Below are 6542 nucleotides of genomic sequence, written 5' to 3'. Positions count from 1 at the left end.
TAGAATTCAAAAATTGAAATCAGATAGCATAACTTTGAATTGTAACACTATAATTTTTTTTAATATAGATGAAACTGCTGAAAACATAAACGAGAATTGCTATCGATGTAAATACGAGCTTTATGAAATAACCTCCTCAAAGTTGTCGTGAAAAAATCGAAACATTCTTCAAAAAAATAAATAAAATGAAAAATAGTTATAAATAAATAAAATCTCTCTCAATTTTAATTATTCATAAAACTTGGAAAAATATAATAATGTATTGCAATCGAAACCATAACTAATGAGAATTAATCGAACATGAAAAGAGTCAAATTTACGTTGACTAAACGAGTTTGAATTTTGGCCCTTTAAACCTTAATTGTCTTTGTGCACCATTTTTTGTGAATCGGGACTTAATTGTGTTTGCGCACAAACATGTAAATAAAAGATTTTACACGTTTTAGTTATAAGTAGATAAATAAACTCGATATGTTGGAAAAGTAATATAATTTGCACTTTTCCTATATAAGATACGCCGAATAAAATTTATAATAAAATCAATAAAATTAAATCAATATTTGAATCGCGCCATGTCTGCACTTTATTACAATTTAATTTAACATAGCACAATCATTCACAGAGCCCGAAAATAATTACTAAATTAGCACCATCCATCAAAGTTCAAAAAAGATAATCATTATGCCTAAAATTTTAACTAACTCTTCAGCATTTACAGGAAAAACACACAAATCCAAAGCGAATGCAACAAATTACCATCTCGAGCTTGGGCCACCCTATCTGAAAACCACCACGAAAAGTTTGCTGTAGAGGTCTTTAGAACATCCACACTGCATAGAAGGCTGGAATAAATATGTCAATCCGAACCACCTTCATCATCTATGAGACGGAAAATAACGTATATGACTTTAATCGTTGCCCCATCCATCAAAAACGGAATAACAAATTTGGCTGCATTCCCTCGGGTTTCTGTTAAAACTTTCTTGGTGTAAGAATCTGTTTAGCATACACACTGGCGCTAAATTGTTGCTTTTTCAAGCCATCTTGGCTGTTTTTAAAATCAACTATTATTAATCTTTTTTAAAGCAAGCGAGCTTGCAGCTCAGTTTTGCCAATCATCAAAGCCACCGGCTCAGCTATTAATGATCATATGTAGTCGTTCTGAATCACGGTATTTTCTTTTTCATTAATCACAATCATAACTTGAGAGAGGCTAAAGGTCGAGCCTCAAAATAACATCCTAAGGATTCAGGAATTTTCTTAACAACGACAGAGAAATATTGCAGCAATTTGTCAAGCAGATCATTTGGAGCTTTTCCCTCAATCTGTTCTGCGAGTAGATCGTATTCATAGAATCTTTTTAGCGAGTCCGGTCACACTTCTGTTCATGTAGAGAGCATGTTGATGAGGATCGCACTGATGCGCACCCATTTTTTCTGGAACTGCTTATATTAGCAAGTACTTATGTCATAATGCGCGGCACACGGAATTCTTCAACTTCAGATGAAGAAACTGATTCGATCACAGCTGTCGCTTAGTCTCATGCTTTGTTGCCGAAAAGCGAGCTAATTCAACTAAAACGAAAAAAGAATAAAATTTAATTTATGGAACAAGGTTGTAATTATCTCAAAATATTAATATTTATTTTATTTGGTATAGCAATTAATCATACAATCTAGTCTGTAAAAAAACTCTCCGCTATCGTTTTCACTAGGCATATATCTTATCAACAGAAAATTTATTAAAGCATGTATTTTAGAATGTTATAAATCGGTATAATACATGATAGAAAATAACAGCTTTGAAAATTTTGCAATTTGTGGAAGTTTTATAAAGCAAAATATATTTTTTTTTTATTTATTTTGATTTTTTTTAGTTATAACTTTAGTCCTATTTACTATGTGATTTTAAATACTGTGCAAAATACTCCAAAATATTATCGAGTAAATTTTTAGGAAATGTACTATTTAATCGGTCATTTTAATATTCGCAGAGACAGATGGGGAATATATTGCCAAATATAATTTAAATAAAATATGTTTCAAATTGTTGGAATATTAAAGACATTTAATTTATTCATTCATTGATTTTGAGAGACTTAACTGTTCGCTTGTTACTTAATTATTTTAAATAGAAAATAATATTCGCATAAAATGTTGACATATTAGTTAACAGTTGATAATAAAACGTGTTTTGAAAAAAAATACAGTTAATATACTTTTTAAATACAGTTAGTATACTTTTTACTCACATATATAAATTTTGACGCTTGGGGACATTAGAATATGAAACATTTTACATCAGAAAAACCTACTTGGTATATATACAGTACCGCTCAAAAGTATCAGTACACCTAGAAACTTTTAAAAAAATGGCAAAATTCAAAGTGTCATAACTTCTTTAAAAATGATCAAAAATGCTTCTGCTTTAGCTCATTTTGAAGCTTAAAATCTCTACTTTTATGTACTCTAATTGTTTTTAATTAATATATTTTGCAACTATGTACAATTACACTCTAAACAATAATAGAAAATTGTATTAATTTTATGTGAAGTTTGACGCAATGTACGGGCACAAAGGGGTTAGATATTGTTAATTTTTATTATACCATTGAAAAGTTTGGACTTTAGCTTTCATTGAAGAAAAATTCCAAAAAAACATGTTTTTTGACGAAGTTATTGTCAAATAAAAAAAAAGGTTTTTTTTCAGAATTTAATGATTTTTCAGCAATTATAATGAATTTTAGTGTAATTATAATATGATATGAAAATTTTTTAATTAAAATAAATTAAAATTTAATATTTCTCGATAATATTATTTCATAATTTATTATAACAATTTTAACTTTTTTTTTTGGAAAATATAATAATGAAATAAGAATCAACGTTTACAATTTAATATTTTGAAATTTATTTTTTCGTATTTTTCTCAGAAAAAATTTGAAAACAAAAATGTAATAATGAAAAAATATTTTACATCATATTTTGCTTTCTTCAAAATATCCTCCCCGCGCTTTTATAACTGCAGCACACACTCGAGGCATCCGATCAATCAGCTTTTTTAATGTTATCTTGTCTATTTTTCGCCACTGCTCTTGAAGGACTTTCCACATATGATTTATGCTGGTTAATGGATCGAAGACCGAAGGTAGGAGGACGAACCTAAATAGTTCCTGTGCGGAATTCATTATAATTGCTGAAAAATCATTAAATTCTGAAAAAAAAACTTTTTTTTTATTTGACAATAACTTCGTCAAAAAATATGTTTTTTTGGAATTCTTTTTTTTAAATGAAAGCTAAAAGTCCAAATTTTTCAATGGTGTAATAAAAATTAACAATATCTGACCCCTTTGTGCCCGTACATCGCGTCAAACTTCACAAAAAATCAATGCAATTTTCTATGATTGTTTAGAGTGTAATTGTACATAGTTGCAAAATATATTAATTAAAAACAATTAGAGTACATAAAAGTAGAGATTTTAAGCTTCAAAATGAGCTAAAGCAGAAGCATTTTTGATCATTTTTAAAGAAGTTATGACACTTTGAATTTTGCCATTTTTTTATAAGTTTCTAGGTGTACTGATACTTTTGAGCGGTACTGTATGTTGCCGTGAATGACCGAAATCAAGAGATTATCCTCTTTCACCGGTGAATGTCGACAATGACTTAGTCGCTTTGGTGAATGTCCGAAATATTTGTTATATCCTATTTGATATTAATTTATTCTTTGATATTATTATATTTATTCGATATTTTAATATCTGCTGTGGATGGATTAGGAAAAGCGGGGCTCGGAGTTGAATGGGCAGCAGTACTTGATATTAAAAAACATTGACATAGGGCATACCGGGCAGTGACATTGAACCTTATAAAAAAAAATCAGTGTAGGGTATACCGGGCAAATGTACAATGGGCAGTGCACTTAATTAGACCTAATATATATTTCGGACATTTACCAAAGTGACTATGAGATTGTCAATAGTCACAGGTGATAATTAACAACTACCAATTTCTTCAATTCACAGTAACATATAAAACATATATATTTTCCCCGTGTTAATTCTTGCCTATCACCGTTTATTTTGTTCTTCTATAGTTTTATTAAAACGCCTCTCATTTTTTTTAAAAACTAGTAACTACGTAAACCATTATTTAAGCTACATAAGTTAATAATCATAATTAACACAAAAGTATAACACTGAATGAAATATTATGATCCTTTCCTAAATTATAAAAGAAATGGACATATCCCTCGTAATAACAACTAAGAAATCTGTAAAATTTAGGAGAACTCTTATTTTCTATGCTACACAATAGTTCTGAACAAGAAACGAAAAAATGACTGCAGAATTTTTTAGTGCAAATGAACACTTTATTTTTAAAAGTGAACAAAAGTTCATTTGGAACTGAAATATTAATAATATGGATTTAATAATAATTGTTGGAATTTGGTGCTTCATCACATTAAAGTCTAAACAACGTTACCAAAATTGATTAACCTTTGCCAATATTTTTAAAATCCCTCAAACACTGTACCCTTTTAAAACTCAATTTGTGAAAAAAAAAACATATTCCACCGTCAAAAATAACACTACAAATATTAAAATTATTTAACAAACCAAATGGTTCTCTGTTAAGTTCATGTTAAATAATTATAGTATACTAGTGGGCTACGTCCCCTTGATTTTGCTGCTGCTCCCCAACCATCGCAGATTGCTATGAGATCTTTATATATATATAGATAGATAGATAATAAAACTATAAAGACAAAAAGGATAAAAGAAAACAGTGATAAACGAGGAAAAATAATAGTAAGTTTCACTTACAGCACATAAGCTGCAAGTACATAGAACTCATAAAATAGGTTAGAAATATGAAGAAAACAAGGAAAAAGATATCAAGATTTTTTAAAGTGCAGGAAAAATGTATTTAAATAAATACATTTATTCGATACATTTTTCAGAGAACAGTGTGTTTATTTGTATTTTTTAGCCAGAAACAAATTTTTACCTGTAAGTAAATTTTAAAAAATCTTTCGTTATAATTTTTTGAGATCAACTTTATGATAACTCGAGTTTTTCTTAAATATCCATAAAAGAAAGAAGCAAACTCCATCTAAACGGTATCCAACTGTTTTTTAGAAAAAAAGTAAAGCCTTAACAAGTTTAAGTATGTTTGTATTCTTGACAACTTGGTAAACAATCAAGAAAAAAAAATAGTTCTAATCACAATTATTTTATGTTTATGTCGAAGAAAGCTCAACAAATCCGAATCCCACCTTTTTCTCTTTCTTTCCAAGCTGCTGCTCAAATAAAATCGCTTACATTTTTATTTGAATCATAAACGGGCCTTAAATTACAAAAGCAAATAATATTTAATGTGAAAAAGTTATATTTTATTGGTAATTTAATTATTTTTTGGAAATATTCCAGTAATCGACGTTATTAGTGTTCGGATAAAATCAGATAATAATTTTTAAAAAAAACTTATTTCTTACTTACTGAACTAACTATAGCTATGTCATTAAATTTATTAAATGATCTCTTCACGCTGATAAACATACAGAGCTTTAAAAACTAGGAATAAAAGTATTTTTAAATTAAGCATTAAGTAAATGAAGAGAAATTTTCGAAACATTTATTTGTAAATCAAGTAAATCAATAAGATTTCTTATAAATTTTCCTTTTTTTTCTCAAGAATAGAAACATGCAGAATAGAAATAAATCGATTACCTGGAGTCCATTATGTCAACCTTAAAATCTCTTTATATTAAATTTACTCGACGAAATAAAAAGACATAAAGACAACAAATAAAACTAAATTGTCAAAAATGCTATGTAAACAACATACTAATGGTACTAATAAAAAGGTTCTATATCACTTTAGCTGCCTCACGCGTTTAGAGTGAAATCTCCTTCATTCCACTAGTACCGAAGGGTATTCTGCTAAGTACTCCCACTGATAGTTTAATAATGCAAGACTCTGGTGGTCACAAGAATAATAGTCTCGCTCCATTTGTTTCCATGGTATCATGTCTGTTTATTTGCGTCCGTTGCTGCGCATCCATCTCTTTTTCATCTAGCCGCTTTGCACGATCAGTTTGAATCTTTTCCGAGTAAAAAGGAATAAACTTAAAAACTATACCTTATTTGTTGAAATTTCGAAAAGAAAAATGGAGAACTTATTTCTTAGTGAGCCAAACAGCTGTGAAGAAGAAAACTTTTCGAGGCTCACGATAATTTTCTTAATAAATCATTTTTGTATTACTTATATAACAATTCAATGGTTTTGTTGCTTTCTGTGATATATCTTTTCAAATACATACGAATATCCTTCGCAAGTAGTCAAATAAGCGTCACCCCAATTCGGGTGACGCGAACCGATCAGAAACTTCGCTGTCACTTGAATATGGGTGACGTGGCCCGATCAGAAACTTTGCTGTCACCCGAATATGGGGGACACTGCCCGAACAGAAAGTTTGCTGTAACCCAAATATGGGTGACGCGGTCCTATCAGAAACTTCACTGTCACTTGAATATGGGT

At 29.3% G+C, this 6542-nt stretch overlaps 1 long non-coding RNA gene across 1 annotated transcript; it reads right to left on the bottom strand.

Moving 5' to 3' along the window:
• Window positions 1-559: 559 nt before the first annotated feature.
• Window positions 560-5980, bottom strand: LOC122269104 (uncharacterized). Its single transcript, XR_006224984.2, has 2 exons — window positions 5732-5980; window positions 560-1574 (listed from the first exon to the last, which is right to left on the bottom strand). It is a non-coding gene; the product is annotated as an uncharacterized lncRNA (long non-coding RNA).
• Window positions 5981-6542: the final 562 nt, after the last annotated feature.

Source organism: Parasteatoda tepidariorum, chromosome 5, assembly GCF_043381705.1.
Source record: "Parasteatoda tepidariorum isolate YZ-2023 chromosome 5, CAS_Ptep_4.0, whole genome shotgun sequence".
Classification (NCBI taxonomy): Eukaryota; Metazoa; Arthropoda; class Arachnida; order Araneae; family Theridiidae; genus Parasteatoda; species Parasteatoda tepidariorum.
This window is presented reverse-complemented; position numbering and strand designations above follow the sequence as displayed.